Below are 18,880 nucleotides of genomic sequence, written 5' to 3' on the forward strand. Positions count from 1 at the left end.
TATAAAATCGAGAAAATCGGTCCAAAACTGGCTGAGATATAAAGAAAAAACCGGGACAACCTCGAAATTTAGCATATTTATACCCTACACCACCATAGTGGGGAGGGTATAACACCCACCTTAAAGTATACCGATCGACTTAGAATCACTTTCTGAGTCGATTAAACGATGTCCGTCCGTCTGGCTGGCTGGCTGTCCATGTAAATCTAGTGCGCAGAGTACAGGTCGCAATTTTGAAGATATTTCGATAAAATTTGGTATAATTTTTTCGGCCGAACGACGGAGCCTATTGAAACTGGCTGAAATCGGTCCAATATTTCACATAGCACCCATACAAATGTCCTCTCGAAATTTGACTTTATCGGTCATAAATGTTTAATTTATATATGTATCTACACAAATTTCGCTCCAAATAAGTTTTATATACACAAAATTCATGTCACCACATTTTTTTACGATCGGTCCATAATTAGTCATAGCTCCCATATAGACCCGCTTCTGAAAATCACTTTAACGTGCTTAAATCACTTAACCCTTTAATGCATATTGTTGCCAATTGTCTACATTCCAGTTCCACTTAATTTAGACGAATATAAGCTTGATACTAATTCAGATTCTAATTCCGAAAAATCAAATGGAGTACGAAAAGTTTCAGCTAAAGAAATTCTAAATCAAACTAAAGCTAAAGGAAATATAATAAATAAAACTCAAATAAATATTTGATACTTTATAGAAAAATAAAAGTAAAAATCATGCATTTAAGGGTTAAAAATGTTGGTATATACACAAAATTCAACATAAATAACTTTCATATAGACATAAATCACTCGACCTAATTTTATGGTGATCGGTCCACAATTGGTCATAGCTCCCATATAAGGCCCACTTCCAAAAATCACTCATAAATATAAATTATTGATATTTTAAAAGAAAAATATTTTTACTCATTTACTTGGTGTAGGGTATTTCATGGTTGGGCTTGACCGACCATACTTTCTTACTTGTTTTGATCTATATCTGGATTACTAAGTCATTAATATAGGCAATGTGGATATCTAATGATAGATATTTCAAAGTCCATTAGAACGATGTATATAAGGCAATAGCAATTTGGACCTACAATGGGTCAAAATCGGGAAAAATATTTTTTTAACCCGAATTTTTTTTTAACCCAAAAAATTTTTTGGTAATAAATTTTTAAACCAAATTTTTTTTAAAAAACATCAAAAAAAATTAAAAAAACAATTTGGAAACTTTTTTTTAAAATTTTTAAATTTTTGTTTTTTAAATTTTCAAAAACAATTTGAATTTGTCTTTTCAAATTTTGTATCTTAAAATTTAATTTGGTGAAGGGTATATAAGATTCGGCACAGCCGAATATACCTCTCTTGTTCATAGTAGATTAAGAAATGCAAGATTTATTTCCAAAAAATTTGGTATAAAAAATTTAAATATTTTTAGGTAAACAAAATTAATTTTTTTTCCAAAGTTGTTTTTATAATTTTGTGGGAAAAAAATTTGTCCGTTTTTTTTAAATTTTAAAAAAATTTTAGGTGAAAAATAAAGGAAAATTAGTATATCTGTAACTTCTAAACGCTTAGTTCTATTTGAATGAAATTTGACATGCGCAAAGAGGAAGTCTTGTTGAGTTGAAGTTGTGAGCATGGATCTCATGGACTTACCAGGGCGCGGCGTGGGGATCCCTAAGTAGGACACCTCGGGTATGTTAAATTTTTATAAAGATTCTATTTCAAAAAAATTACATACAAAGAATCTCCTCTTCAAGCACTATAAAATGTATGAATTATATCTTATAACTTAGAAAATATTCGCATTTGAAAATTAAAATTTCTACATTTTTACCCCCCTGCTCCAGTTTTTTGATATCAAATGGTTAGTGTTTATAGAAAACTGACTTTTTAAAAAGCGGTTTGTCGGTTAACCGAAAATTTACCTTTCTTTCGGTTAACCGACTTCGAAAAAACTGGTTAAACCGGTTAACCGACATTGAAAGTAATTATTTTAAAAGCTAAACAATATAGTATATAAGGAGTGAGATCGAAAAATTCTTAACACACGTTTTTCATTACATTTTTTAACCCAAGTATTATTTGAATTTTTTTTTGATCAAGTTACCTTTGAAAAACATGTCAGTTATTATGTGTAATGTCAATTATATTAATTTTTTTGTTAATCTGATTAAAATGAGTGACCAGAAAAAAGTGCGTACTGAAATTATTAAATATTTTCAACAAAACCCAACTTGGTCTTACAAAAAGTTGGCCAAGCATACAAAGGTCTGCCGTCAAACTGTTTCCAATGTTATTAAACAGTACCGGGAGAACTTGTCAGTTGATAGAAAACCTGGTTCAGGTAGAAGGAATGGTCCACATGATGTTTCTAAAGCCAAAAAAATAGAACGCATTTTCAAAAGAGCTCCCAACACATCCGGTAGGAAAGCAGCCCGGTTAGCTCAGTGCTCGGACTATTTGGTACGAAAAGTTAAAGCTAATGCAGGTTTAAAAACATACAAGGCTCAAAAAGTTCCTGACAGGAACGCTACTAAAAATTTAGAGGCCAAAAACAGAGCACGGAAATTGAAGTCAAGTTTTATAAAAAAATATTCTTGCTGCATAATGGATGACGAAACGTATGTTCTGGCAGATTTTTCGCAACTTCCAGGTCAAAAATTTTATGTTGCTGATGCTCGAGGGAATGTTGAAGAAAAGTTTAGGACCCAAAAGCAGACAAAATTTCCCAGAAAGTTCTTGGTATGGCAAGCAATATGCAGTTGCGGCAAAAGAAGCCACTCATTTGTTACAACGGGCTCTATAAATACCGAAATTTACATCAAGGAATGTTTACAAAAAAGGCTGCTTCCATTCATAAGACTTCATAATGTGTCCACTTATTTTTGGCCTGACTTGGCATCCTGTCACTATGGCAAACAAGCCCTTGAGTGGTACAAGAACAATAATGTGGTATTTGTACCAAGAGAGGCAAATCCTCCAAACTGCCCGGAGCTAAGGCCAGTGGAGAGATATTGGGCTCTTGTTAAAAGAGAATTGAAGAGTACAAAAAAGGTGTCCAAAAGTGTGGTAGATTTTAAACGGAGATGGACTACATGTTCGAGCAAAGTGACAGAAAGCACTATAAAAACGTTAATGGAAGGGTTTCCGAAAAAGGTTCAAAATTTCATCACTAGTGATTAAAACTATAAAAATAATTTTTTTTGTAAATTGTAATAATAATTTCAATCAAATAAAAAAAAAATTAAAGCTGTAAGTTTAGTGGTTTCTTTTTTATAAACATATATGTATGTTAAGAATTTTTCGATCTCACTCCTTAGTATATAGCTTTAAAATTTGTAGTTTTTATTAGTCAGGAATGTTTAATATATAAAAACTATAAATATGCCAAATTGCTAGTCCATTTTATTTTGTAAAAATTTCAAAATTATTATCTCCGTCAAACATAATTCAGCATAAATATGTTACTAAATATATACTTGTTTTATTATTTATTAAATTTCAACCAAAAAGTATATATCATCAATTTTTTTAATTAAATATTTGATAATTCTGAAATTTATAAGTCCCAAAAAGGACTTATATAATGCAATCGCACTTCTTCTTAAATGTGATTATTTGTCATTATAAATAAATATTAAACTGCATTAACAAATTTCAAAAATATTTAAAATCAAAGATTTTAGAAAGTATTTTGACTCTCCAGCATTATTTCTGAAAAGGAACTTAGCACGTTTGTACACTAAGCTAATAAAATGATTAATAAAATAAAATTTTAAGAACAAAACACACTAATGAAGTCACATTTATTGAAAGAAGGTATGAACATCAAAATCAATTTAATGTTTGATAAAATCACCACTAAGTTTTAATGAATCATTAGAAAGGTTTAGCCCAGAATTATTCGGAATTTAATTTTTCAAAGTTTCATTGTGTGTATTTGATTTTTAAAAATTGTTTAAGTAAACTCATCGTCCTCCACTACTTACAACCATTGTAATTATTAAAAAAATTATTGAAGGAGCTTTTTATTGTATGTCAGCAGTTTAGGTTTCAAATCAGACCAAATGTTTGATATAATTTTAGTCACAAATTTTAAAAACCGAGTGATATAAACCGGTTAACCAAAAATCAATATTTCAAATTAACCGGTTCGCAAAAAACCGACATTTCTAAGAAAAACCTGTTTTTCGGTTAACCGGTTATCCGGTTTATAAACACTACAGAGGGTCCAAATATTATCCGACTTTCTCCAGTAGTGCAAGGAATTATATTTCTAAATTTAATAATATTCAGATGGTTTACTAATTTTTTAATTTCGACTCAGAACATTGTTAAAAGGACGATTACAGGATTTCTGAGTATGCAGAAAAAAATATTTTTCCACATCTTTTAATTTACTCTCTCTCACAATTGTATTGAATTCACACAGAGAGAAGAGACAGAAGTTATTGTAGACAAAATTAAAGCCTTCCCTTCTTGCCAGTCTATGTCAATAACTATAATAGATAAATAGCATACGTCAGTATGGCTTTTATAGGACAAGTCGAGGAGATTTTAATTTTAGACAAACTACATATCTGAGGAGCCTTATTTGGGACTCCTCCCACCTCTTCTGAGGGGTCTATTGGGTTTTGTTTCTAAATGTATTGTATTTAATATAACTTTAATTTAAAGCAGAAAATAAAACTATCGTTTCCTTAGTAATTTTAATAAAGTCATAGAAATTTCTATAATAAACATTAAAATTTCGGGCGCTTAATAATCTGTAGCCATTCGCAAGCATCACATTTTCAGTTGTCGTTCACACAATCATGTTCTTCAAACTAATAAAGAGAAATTCTTTACAAAATAATGTAAAAATTACTTTTTGTTTAAAAACAGTCTGGCGTTAACATAAAAGGAAAACAACACAACACAAAACTAAACTCAAAACTTAAATAGACAGCAACGGATAATGGCATTTAGAAACTAAAAAAAACAACATGCTAGAAAATACTTATTGTAGGCTAAAAAATACAGCTAAAGCTGGGCAAGAATGGATAATAAGGATCTATGGCTAAAAAAAAGCATATTTATAAAGTAACTTTAACAAAAATTCCAGCAGACGCATTTTGTTGGTTATTTGGGCTGTGTAACTGAACAGAGTGTATAAATAAAAGAAAGACGGTTGAATGAAAAAAAAGAAGAAAAGACCTCCTGCTGTCTGCATGTCTACAAACTACTAATATTATTTTATTTCGCTCCCCCCTCTTTAGTATACAAATGTCCATAAGCAGACCCTATAGTGTTTGGTTTTTTCCCTCTCTCCTCCCCTGACTCCTACAAATTTCTACCCCAAAAATTGAAGCCAGAAGTAGAGTTAATGCAGAAGATGCTTTAACATGTCTGCTCTAATAAAATCCTTCGCACGTTGCGCACGAGACAAGCATTAACAACACAACATACTAACAAACAAACAAACCTAGAAGACAGACCGACAGACAGCCATCCAGCCAGCATACAAAATTTGTTTGTGTTAGCAGCAGTAGCAACAATAGCATTTACATCACAGCTAAACAAGTGATAGTTAGAAGACAGGAGCAGCAGAAGCAGCAGCAATACACAACTTGCACAGACATGTTTTAAGCCATCTAAAAAGACATTGATATAGCAAATTATATGGCTGCATATCATTGCTGTAGTATCATGTCTTGATATTGTTACTTTTACTGTTGATGCTGCCACATACATACAGGGCAACAACATGTTGTTGTTAAAATAGAGGGTGACCTCAAATAAACAACCATCGTGGTAAGCCATTCTGTCTTATTAACGTTAATAAAAGGACATTTCTTCATTGTTATTCAGTATTTTGTTTTCAAGGGGTCTTCCTGCATAAGTATTAAGGGAAACGGAAAAAAACGCAGCTTTAAAAGGCCAAAACTATTTTTATTGTGTTAGTTAGTTAGGAGTCAGTAATTTTAGGGCTGCTTAAGCTTTCCTACAGACACTATCTATCAAAATGTTTTGTTAACTTGTTTTTAGGTTTGCACTTTTCATCTCCTGCTATACTCCCCTCCTCTATACTTTAGCTGGCCTACAAATTTTATTCATATATTATTTGTTTAGTTGGTCTATAGATGCCAAATAAATTATAATTAGTGCAAATGTTATAGAGATAAGTAACAAAGACTAACTAGATTTAGGGGGTTTTGGTCTAGTACAGGAAATAACATTCAAGTTGTTTTTTCCTTCGTGTTGGCATTTGAAAGTAAAGTGACATCTTGGAAAAAAACAGTTTGCTGTTTATTTTTTTTGGGGGGGATTTCACATAAAAGAGTGGCAAATGTAGGTCATAGGGAAAGAACATAAATTATTTAATTGATTTTTATTAGAAAGGAAGTATGTTTTCTGGACAAGCAAGAGGAGGAGAGATTAAAGTAAAATATTAAATAAATAAGACATAGATTATAGTTGAGAGATTACAAATGATTTAAAACAAAATTTTTTAAAGATTCACCATTTATTGAGTTTTATATTGGAAATATATTTTTGGAATGATCACAGATTAAGCTTATTTTCCCAAAAAATGCAATATTTCCTATTCTTACTATTTAAGATTTTCATAATAGAAATCTATTTTTGATATCAAATAACAGTGATCACAGATTGAGTTTATTTTCCTAAAATATTCATTGTTATTAACAGGTAAACCGAAAATATGCTTTAAATCCGATAAATATGCTGTTGAGATTTAAAAAAATATGCTCAAAAAACAAAATCTTTATAGTTCGTAGAGTCAAGAAATTTTAATTTTTTTTTCCAAATTTTTTTTTATAAAAAATAGAAATAGAGGTTGTCTTGGTTTTTTCCTTATATCTCAGCCATTTGTGGGTCGATTTTAAATATCAACCGAACCGGGTTTATAGCGGATATATTGATGTATGAATCATGTATGGAGATTTTAACAAAAAGTTCTAAATTGTAATTATTTTTTGTTATATTATATAGAGCATTAGTAGATTTGAAAAATATTGCTAAATTTCAATTTTAACAAGTAAGGGAGCTATATTATGCTGTGCTGAATCTTATATACCCTTCACCAAATTATAAACAAATTTAAAATTTTTGTAGTATTTTATTTGTACTTTTTTTTAACTTAATTTAATACTTTTATTAACTTAATTTAACAAAAAACAAAGGACATAATTAATTAAATTCTAAAAACGAGAAAACAAAATTAAAAGTTTTTTTTATTACGGCATTGACAAAACAATGCAAACTTAGGTATTATTTAAACAAATATGGTCTAAACTTTGCAATAACTCAATATTTTGTTGGGTATCGCTTATTTTTTATAACTGCTACACATCGACGATGTATTGAGCCAATTAAAGAGTCAATGGTCTCCTTTGAAATATGTTTCCATTCCCTTATAACCGCCTCCGATAAATCTTCCTTCCTGGTGTAATTTTGGGTCCTTATTTTACGATCTACAATTTCCCATAGATTTTCTATGGGATTGAGATCTGGCGATAGGGCAGGTCACTTCAAAACACGTACCTCGTTGGATTGTAACCACTCGGTTACAATCCTAGAGGTGTGTTTCGGGTCGTTGTCGTGTTGGAATCTCCAAACTAGGGACATGTTTTCCTCAGCGTATGGATACATAACATCGTTTAATATGGTTCTGTATCCTATACCTGTCATGGTATATTTATACCCTTCACCATGAGTGGCAAGGGTATATATAAGTTTGTCATTCCGTTTGTAATTTCCACATTTTTCATTTGCGACCCCATAAAGTATATATATTCTGGATCGTTATAGATAGCGGAATCGATATAGCCATGTCCGTCTGTCCGTCTGTGTGTTGAAATCAACTTTCCGAAGCCCCCAAATAACTTACATACACGATTCATACATCAGTATCTCCGAAATTCTTCCGGCTCGTTTGCTATTTAAAATCGAGAAAATCGGTCCACAAATGGCTGAGATATAAGGAAAAAACTAGGACAACCTCGATTTTTGACCTATTTTTGACCTATATCTGGATTACTAAGTCATAAATATAGACAATATGGATATCTAATAATAGATATTTCAAAGACCTTTGCAACGACGTATATAAGACCATAGTAAGTTGAACATACGATGGGTCAAAATCGGAAAAAAATATTTGTTAACCCGAATTTTTTTTCATCAAAAATTTTTTTTTTGTTATAAATTCTTTTTCCGAAAAAATTAATTAAAGAAATTTCAAAAAAAAATGTTGAAAAAACTTTTTTTAAAAACAATTTGGAAAAAAAAAAATTTAAAACATTAAAAAAATTTTGATTTTGTTTAAATAAAAATATTTAAAAAAAAGAATATTTTTAAGTATAATTTGGTGAAGGGTATATAAGATTCGGCACAGCCGAATTCGTGTACTTGGGTTTTAATCTTTTTCCCTTTGGTCGTCTTACAAATGTTCTCCCATCACTACCTCTTAAATTGTATTTGGATTCGTCGGAAAAGAGGACAGTATTCCATTTCTGTATCGACCAGTTTAAATGATCCCTGGCAAATTGTAGACGAGCAGAACGGTTCTTTTTAAAAATGAGTGGTTTTTTCACAGGACGATAGCAATCAAGACCAGCCTCATTTCTCCTGCGACTAACTGTTCGGGTACTTATTTCTAATTTTAGGCAATTAACAATCCTCGAGGAGTTATTTTTGGGAATTTCTTGAGCTCTCTCGCTATTAAATTATCTTGTCTAGGAGCAGTCTTCCGAGGTCTTCCACCTAAATGTTGAGTTTTTACAGAACCGGTCTCACGAAATTTCTTTATAATTTTTGAAACTGCTGATTTATTTATTGAATATTTGTCACATATACTTTTTTGTTTTAAACCAGCTTTAAAATCGATAATTACTATATTAGCCAATTTCGTTTACTTTGAACAAAACCAATTATGCGAAAAACTTAGACAAAGAAATTGTGAAAAATTACCAGAATTTAAAAATAAAATAAAATAAAATAACTGTAAACAGGATGCTTTTTACATCGTTCTTCTTTTTTAAATATTATTGTCGTTTTACACTTCTTTCTTGCAGAAGTTTAAAAGTTTCCATTGTTTTGTCAGTAGCGAAATGGTGAATATGTTTAATTTTGTTCCCTTTTTCAGAATATAATTAATTATGTTGTTTGTAATAAAATATTAAAAAAAAAAATTTTATTTTAAAAAAATATTTTAAATTTTGGGTTACATATGGAATATTTGGAAAAGTTTCCATTGTTTTGTTAACCACTGTATCTATTATTCGATATCCATATTGTCTATATTAATGACTTAGTAATCCGAATTCTTCGATTTTTTTGAGATAATGAAAACCCTAAAATTTATCCATCGATTTAAATTTTAAAATTTCAGTTTGTTGGAGATTGGGTTAAATAAAAGATTCGGTTGTGAAAAAAAAGATTTAATTCGGACTATAATGATTTTCATGATCTTAAAAAAATCAAAAAATTCGCAGGTGTTTACTCACTTTTGAGGCAGTGTGTAGGTCAAAAATAGGTCAAAAATCGAGGTTGTCCTGGTTTTTTCTTCATATCTCAGCCATTTGTGGACCGATTTTACTGATTTTAAATAGGAAACTTCTCGAAAGCATGTCTGAAATAATTATTGAAGATTTGGATACCGAAGATATCTGAAGTCTTTAGAAGATTGATTCCAGAATATATATATTTTATAGAGTCGGAAAATTATATTGTGGAAATTACAAACGGAATAACAAAATTATAGATACCCTTCTCACGAAGGTGAAGGGTATAAAAAAATAGTAGTAGAAATTCAATATTTTCTAAAAAGTATTAAATTAGATAGTTTATCTATTATACTTGTTCTTATATTGAACTATAAGAGTAAACATTTTTTAATTACAATTTTACAAAAAGTAGTAAATTGTCTACTACTTTTTAACAAAACAGTACTAAATTGTAATTAATTTTTATTAGATTATATAGAGCATAATTAGTAGATATGATTTCTACAATATTACAATATTTAATATTTCTACAATATTAAAAATAGTAGTAGAAATTAAAAAGTATTAAATTAGTCAGTTTTTCTTTAAATTATAATTATTCCTTAATTAAACTAAGAGTATAAGAGTAATAAACATTTTTTATTGAAAATTTTAAATTTTATAAAAAAGCTTTAAATTGTAGATTTTAAAAACAATAATATTTTTCAATTTTAAAAATAGTAGTAAAAATACTACTTTTTCTAAAAATGGATTAATTAACTAGTTTTTCTTTAGATTATAATTATGTCTAAATTAAACTTTTAGAGGCAATATTTTTTAATGAAAATTTTACAAAAAGTAGTAAATTATTTACTACGTTTTAACAAAAAATTTATTTTTTGTTACATTATATGGAGAATAAGTATTAGATTTTAAAAATATTAATATTTTATATTAATATTTTATAGAAATACTACTTTTTCTAATAATATATTAAATTAACTAGTTTTTCTTTAGATTATAATTTTTACTAAATTGAACTTCAAAACTTAAACTCAGCTACACTTCCTCTATACGTAACAAATCTGTATGACAGTATGACGTATGAGTAATATTTCATATAGCTGTTTATTAAATATTACTCATACGTCCCACATTACTGATAGACATACAATTTTAAGGAAAAACTTTAAAATTAACAATAGTTCTAATTTCTGAAGGAAATTTTTACTAAAAATCAGAAAGCAAAAGTCTTTAAAGTTAATTTGTAAAAAAGCTAAATAATAGCCAACAATATAATTACACAAAAAAAAGGTTTGTATATAATTTAGTTTATTGAATTTCTTGCCAGACGTTTTTTGTTAAACATGATTTTTTTTATAACAAATAAATGTTTTGCTTCTTTTGCTCCTTTTCCACTTGCTTGCTTTAGAAAAGCAAAACTACATAGTAAATTTGCTATGCACATCTGTTAAAATTACCAGGACGGTAGAATGAAACAAAAAAAAAAAAAACTAAACAAACTGAAAGCTCACCCACCAATAGTGCTGCTAATTAAAAATTGACGAAGCATGGCTGTAGAAGATTACATTTTTTTTTATTTATTTACTCCCATTTACTTTGTGTGGCCCTGCTTTAAAATACCAGCGAATATAGCAAACCTAGCTAAAATTGAACGCAATTAAAGAATATTGAGATATTTAGCTTGTTTTACTTTTTGTCGCTTTTAAATTCTTAAAACGTTTTAATTAATTTGGTGTTTTGTTTATTGTGAAACTATTATAAAGATGTTTGTAGAAGAAAACCAGGTTTTTCTTTCTTTGTTTTACTACAATTTTAAAGAAACAATAGAAAAGTAAGTTCTTTGTTTTTTTTTTGTTTAAATATTGTTTTATTGGTTGAATAATGACTTGTACCATTTATGTACTACGAACATGTCCTGTTGTGTTACTTCAATACCTATAGAGACAGGTTGCCTTATCCTTTTCCCTCTGTTTCAGTTTGTTCCTTTTTTTGTTAGTTACTGCTGTACTAATTATACATAATGAACTTTAATGGCATTACGTGAATGTAATATTTAGTAGCAGTTTTTCGGATTTTTTTTTCATTTATTCTTAGAGGTTCTACTGTGCATGTGTCTAGCTTTCACTCTTCATTGGTTTTTAATGAGAATTTTCTTTTTTTTGGTTGGGTGTATTTGTGTTCGCCAAGAGTTTATTGTTACCCATTTAAGTTAACTAGTTGCCAAATTTAGTGACAATGTGCTACGGTTGAATAAGTTCATAAATCATAAATGTCTTTTTTCTCTGTTTTTTTATTTGCTTGTTTGGACTAGTGAAAGGGAAAGAGTCTGTAAAGGTTATATTGTTCTCACTTTTTTGCGTTTGTAAGTTTTCAAGTTTGTCGCTGGTAATGAGACAACAATGGCTGATTGAGAAAGTTAATAGCTGGGAAAATTAAAGATTTTAAAGTGAAAAACTTCATTAATCTTGAATTATTAATTTTAGAGAGGGGTTTGTTTTCAATTTAAATGATAAATTTATGTTGAGGGAGAGTTTTAAGGGTTTAAATTGGTTTTCATCACAGACGCTAATATTCGATTGATTTTTTGGATCCTAAATAATTTTGGTACTGTGGTTTGTAGCCAATATCTTTGGTTTATTACGGAGAAAGATGGGGTAGAATCAATATATTTTGAAAATAAATCTAATTGGGTAATTTGGTTTGAAAATCATTCGAATTTGTATTTCTTGTACATGGAAATACGAACATGTTTGCTTTCGAATCGATTTAGACAATAACCCTTCTGCATTTTCTAACGGGCTCATCTCAATGTTATGAAATTTCACATATACGTAGCTAAGAATTATTCGAGTTTAAGTTTTGAAGATGAAACAAACACCTGCACCAGGAAACTGTTGGCATGCTATTGAGCGGAATGGCTCCATTTGAGTTGCAAAAATCATAGCGAGATAATTAAAAATCAAATGAGATAATTAAAAAATGTTAAATGCATATGATAGATAACACTAGTTTACAAGGTTTTTGCACATGAATTGAAACATATGAGGATTTGTGTATTTAGGTCTTCTAAATTCGGAAAAAATGTTAAAAAAAATCCTGGACGTCAAACTTTTGAGATATTTATTAAAAACGAAACATATAAAAATGTACTTTAAATTAGGACAAAAAAATTAAAAGTGAAGTGTTTTAGTCCTCTTTTTATAATTGTTTTCATTTGTCTCCCTCACGACACTCCAACAGTAGTCTCCTAGCATATTCTGATCCCAAAAACCTTGATAATTCCTCTCGAAAAACTTCAAATCTTTATGGAAACGCTCTCCATGTTCGTCACTCATGTGTCCGGGGTTTTCCGGTAAAAATCCAAATGAGAATGTTAAAGTGAATTTTGAGCGATATATTTACACCCATCAGTTCAAAATTATGTAATAAATTCGCAACAATATCTCTGTAATTTTGACTTTTCTTATTCCCCAAAAATTCTTAAACAAAAAGTTTAAAAGAATTCCATGCTGCATTTTCAACATCGATTAATAGACACTCAAATTTGGTATCAACCAAAATTTTTCATATTTGAGGACCCGCAAATATCCCTTCTTTTAGTTTAGCTTCAGAAAGACTCGGGAACACGCTGTATAAATATTGAAATGCTGGTTTTGTCTTATCTAAAGCTTTTACGAAATTTTTTAATATAAATAAGCATTTTGCAGTGTTAATATTATAGGAAAACCTCGATTTGACTGAATAATTTTTCCGCAAATAAAACAAAAATAGTCTGGGTTTATTTTACAGTTTCTAGAAGACATTTTAAAATAGTTTTTACTTTAGGGTTTTGTATTTAATAGCGATTTATTAACGTTTATCTACAGGAACGATGTACTTTTATACAGTATTTATTTTTTCCGCGTTATTTTTTTTTTGGAATGTGTCAAAAGAATACAACTCTGAAAGTATCTAGTAGCTTCGCCAGAGTATTGAGTACCCAAAAACTATATAAATATTTAATTACTACAATTCGGTACACTACAGTATGCATTAGTAGTACTCAGGGCAGGTGAAAAATAAAAACCCATATATCTCAAAATGTTGACGTATAGGTGGGAAACAAAAAATGGTCAATTAACTAGCGTTCCGTTCTTCTCAAAAATACAAGTTTCATTCCATGAGCAAACAAAAATGTTTGATTTGTAAACTAGTGTAATTGATCAACCTATGAAATTGGTGTTTCGAAAGGGTTCTACGCCTATTAGGTGCCTACTTATGGATTTACAAAATTGAAATTTGTGGAAAAATCAATTTTGTGGAAAGTAAAATAACATATTTTTTTAAAATTTTTAATTTCTTATGTTTCTTTTTAAAGACTTTTATGATTTAAAATTATTCCAGAAAATATTTAAATTTTTTAATTTTTTTGTTTTAAAAAATGTTTTTATTTTACAATCCGTAAAAGAAGGTATCTAATGTGTTTTCACGTTTTTTTTTGCATTAGTTAAAGAGTAAGCAAAGAATTTATTTTGAAAACACGGCAAATATAGGAATTTATAGTTCTTTTTTATTTACCACAAAAGTTGAGAAATATTAAAAAAATTGATAGTTGAATACATAACAATGTATATGGACAAACACATACATTTTATTTTATTATTTTCTTAATAAATAGATCTATCAATAGAATCAATAAGAATGTCGATCCGTTGCTTAGTTTTATCTAAAAGCGTACCAAATTACCTAAAAATTATCTGAAAATCAGTCAACTTTGAGGGCTATATCTTTTAAACCAAAAATGTGATTGAAATAAAAGTAACATATTTTAACTCCTTCGACAGTTTCCTGTAAAATAGATTTATTCATTAGTTTGTAGGGGCACATGCAATTTTTGCTACCTCACTTGGGCGGCATGAAATAACCCCCCACGAAATAATCCCCCAAAAATTAAATGAAATAACCCCCCAAAAATTAGTACAGAGAGCAACAACAACGATTTTTGGGGTGTTATTTCATTTTTTGGGGTATTATTTCATTTTTTTAAATGGGGGATTATTTCATATGAAATAATACCCCAAAAAATCATTATGAAATAAGTCCGCAATATAAATTTTGGGGGATAATTTCATTTTTTAATTTATAAATTATGTCCCGATATATTAACAACTTGTATTTACCATTCACAAAAAAAAATTGTGATATCAGTTGAAGTTTGAAATTGAAACTGGGTTCAGAATGAGGCGATACCTCTGTAATGAGCTTAATAAGATCTTCTTTCCGTAAAATTTGTGAAACTTATGTTGTATGTTAGGGAGTTGAAAAATATTTTTTTCTAAATTTCTAATGGTGTTTTAAAATACTTTCCGAGAAAGCAATTTAATTTATTTTCTCATATTTAAATAAATAAAAATTAAAATGATTTTAATTTTAAAAAAGGTCAACTTTTTCATAGGAAATTTGTATATTTAGTCTGCTCTAACTTTTTTAATAAGAGCTATAAGGTTTAACTTAAAACAGGTTTAGTTGAAATAATGTTTTGTAAATTACTGTAAATTACTAAAATAAAAAATCGCGCGATTTTTTATTTTTTACACATACAAAATATTACACTAATTCAAAATATATTTACAAATCAATATTTTAACAAATCTTATTAAACCCAAATATATTTCGTATTGAAATAGATATAGTTTTTATTTCATCCAAAAGTCTTAAAAGAGATTTTAACACAAAATGAGAAAGCTACAAGCACATTTGTTGGATTCAAACGATCTGCAATTAAGTTATATTTTCATAATGTCCTAATATATTATGATAGTTTAAACAAATTGTTGTTGTACTTCAAACAAAAAGTGTTATTTTATGATAAAACAATAAAAATAGTTCAAAAAGTCTTATTAGTTTAAAACTTTTTTGTTTGAATAACAACAAAAATGTTTTTAAACTACCGGACATTATGAAAAGATGACCTTATAGCAGACCCTTTGAAACAACCAATTGTTTTTGATCACCTTCACTGTGTTTGGGGACTTATTTCATTTTAAAAATTGGGGTTCTATTTCATATGAAATAAGACCCCAATAATGGGGTGTTATTTCATTTCTGTTTGGGGAATTATTTCATTTCGTTGGGGTCTTATTTCATTTTCAAAATTGGGGTTTTATTGCATATGAAATAAGGCCCCAAATTTTGGGGGGTTATTTCATTTTATTTTTGGGGTGTGGGGGTTATTTCATGCCGCCCTCACTTGAGCCACTGTGCGACGTATATTACGCCATAGTAAAATCGGGAAAAATAATTTTTTACCCAATTTTTTTTGCTCACCATAAAAATTATTTTTGTCCAAAAATTCACAAATAAATTAAAAAAAATTTTGAATTTTTTTTTATAATTTTTGAAAAAAAAAAATTGGCAACCAAATTTTTCTTAAAAAGATAAAAAAAGATAAAATAAATTTGAAAAAAAAATTTGGCAAATCAATTTTTTTAAATTTGTTTACCTAAAAATATTAATAATTTTTTAATTTTAATGCATAATTATGTGAAGAACAACAAGAATATATATACAAAAATTATCGTAAGCGACATTTTCTAAATTTTTTTTTTTGCAAAAATTTAAATTTTATGGACCGACTTCAACTTCAAAATTATAGGGGGTAAGATTTTATCGTAAGTCAATGTTTTACATTTTACAGTAAACGAATTTTATCGTAAGCGACACACAGTGGTATAGAAAAAAAAGAGGGATATAAATCTGTAACTTCTAAATGGTTAGATTGGTTTGAATGAAATTTCACATGCGCAAAGAAAAAGTGTTGTCGAGTTTAAGTTCTGAACGTTGGCCCATCAGAGGCGCGACCAAATGTCCTCAAAGTAGGACACCTCGGGTTTGTTATATTTTTAAAACGATCGTATTACTTCGTTTGTGTTCCGATTTCAAAAAAATTACACATATAAAATTAATTTATCGAGCGCTATAAAAGACCTAGTCGTAGCTATCAATTATCTCTTATAGGTTAGGAGATATTCGCATTTGAAAATTAAATTTTCAACATTTTTACCCAACCTACTACAGTTTTTTGATAACAGCGTATCCAAAATTTTCCGATTTTCTCCAGTTTTCCTTCATTGGATTAACAAAATATGTATGTGTAAAATAGAAAAGGAACTGTTTAAAGATAATGACTAAGTACAAAGTTATATGCATTTGAATTTAAAAAATTTTAAAAAGCCGATTTTTTCGCTAATTTTTTGGAAAAAAATAACTTTTCTTCTTTTTAAGTTATCGCAAAAAATTTCTAAGAGGATGTATAAGGAATTTATACTTTCTGAAAGCTAAGTTTTCGTAAAATATTTTAAATGAAAAAAAAAAATTAAAAATTTTTGTTACCGAGGGGACCAGGCCTTTCAAAATATACCAATTTTTTATGTAAAATTAAACTTTAGGAGAAAAATTCTCAAATCGCATATTCGATATCAAAACATAGTAACCGATTTTAGATGACCCAATATGATTTTAAATATTCTGTAAAGGGTTCCGATAACTCCGACCCTGGTATGGATATTATAGCTAAAAAACTAAAAAGTTCCATTTTTGGGATTTTTCAACACTTTTTTGGGAATTGCGGGATTGCTGATAATAAATTTCGAAATTAGTTTTTATTTTTCCATTTTTAATAGAAAATTTTACATAACTGTGAAATTTCATTAAAAACTATTTATAAATAACAATATTATTTCAATTCGAAAAATTTGTATCTATACATAAATTCAATAAAAAACATTTTTTGTCAATAAAGTATTCCATGAATTTTTAATTGTCAAAAGTTATAAATATTTTTGAAAAATAGACAAATAGCTAGAACGAAATTATATTATATCGCATCATAGCATTTTTAATTCTATGTATAAATTTCAAAATAATCGAAAAAACCTTCTCCTGTAAAATTTGTGTTTTATCGCTTACGATAATTTGGCGCTAAGGGCTCGATATGTTGGTCTTTACTTTGTCTTTCTTTTTCTCTTCCTTTTCAGTTAGTTCTCTTTCGAAATCTCATTCATCTAATTAAAATTTATTTTTTTTATAGTTTCACTATTAAGCCAACATCATATTTTGCTCTTTTAATTTTTGCCATTTCATTTTAATTTAGAATTAAAACTTTCTTTATTGGATTTTGTTGGTTGGTAGCTGCGTTTTTATTGTAAAAAACATTTTTACATAAAAACAAGTCGGTTTGCTCTTTGATTTCAACAAAATATTTTCCTTAAACCAAATGAAATAATTTAAATTAATTATATTTTTTCTAGTTTCCTTTAGATATGAGCATAAGTTTTACTTTATTTTTCTTATGTGGCAAAGTTTTGTATGTTAAAAGGTTTATTTTGAAAAAAATTTTTGATTTTCTTTTATATTTTTTTGGAGATTTTTTTTTGTTTTCTAAGCTAAAATTGTTTAATTTTTCTGGTATAGTTTGTTGCTGGTTCTCTTTGTTTTTTTAGGGGAAAAATTTATTTTTTCTTTTAAAAAAAGATTTATGGTTTTTATTTGGAAAAGTTCATAAAGCAAAAAAAAAACATAAAGTGAAGACAAGTACAAGTATGTTGCTTATGTATAGAAAAAAGTTTAAAAAGTGATGCACAAAGAAAGTGAGAATAAGTTGTCAAATAAGGTTTTAATAAGAAAGATGAGAAATATATTTTGAAATGTAGGAAAATAAAGAAATAATGTAATGTAGTCAACAAGTAGAGGAGATATTTCTATAATAATCCTTTGAATTTCTTAGTTGGACTTTAATTAGTGTAATTATAAGATGATCGTTTCATATAATGAAATTAATCTGTCTATAGTCTTAATGGAAAAACTAAATAGAAAATACTTATGGTCAGTTGAGTTGATTTCCTATTAAACTGTCTTGATGCCTGTTTGTCTGTCATTTCGACCTTTAAATGAACCCTTTCAACTTGAAATTATAGACATTTAATCACTCAAAAAAAACTAATTTTATTACAAACAAGAAAACATCTTCCTTTTGTACTGTCCTCTTTAGAAAACTATTAATGTGCTTCAACAAAGGAAGACAAAAAATTCATAAAAACCACTTCATTAACAATAAAAATTTTCCATAAAATAACAATTTCCTTGTAATTAAATCCTTGTGTGTCTCATTTTGAACACTATACGCCATCATTAATTTCCAACATTATTGTCAAATGAGGACACAAGGAAGAAAAGGAAGCCAAGTAAAAAAACCAATCTGCCAAGGAAGTGAAGTCTCTCTTAATGAAACAATTGTTTATGAAATTTTACCTTTTTGAGTATTTCTTTTAATTAAATATCTTTCTTAACATATCAAAACAA

The sequence above is a fragment of the Calliphora vicina genome, chromosome 5 (assembly GCF_958450345.1).
Source record: "Calliphora vicina chromosome 5, idCalVici1.1, whole genome shotgun sequence".
In the NCBI taxonomy this organism is placed as follows: Eukaryota; Metazoa; Arthropoda; class Insecta; order Diptera; family Calliphoridae; genus Calliphora; species Calliphora vicina.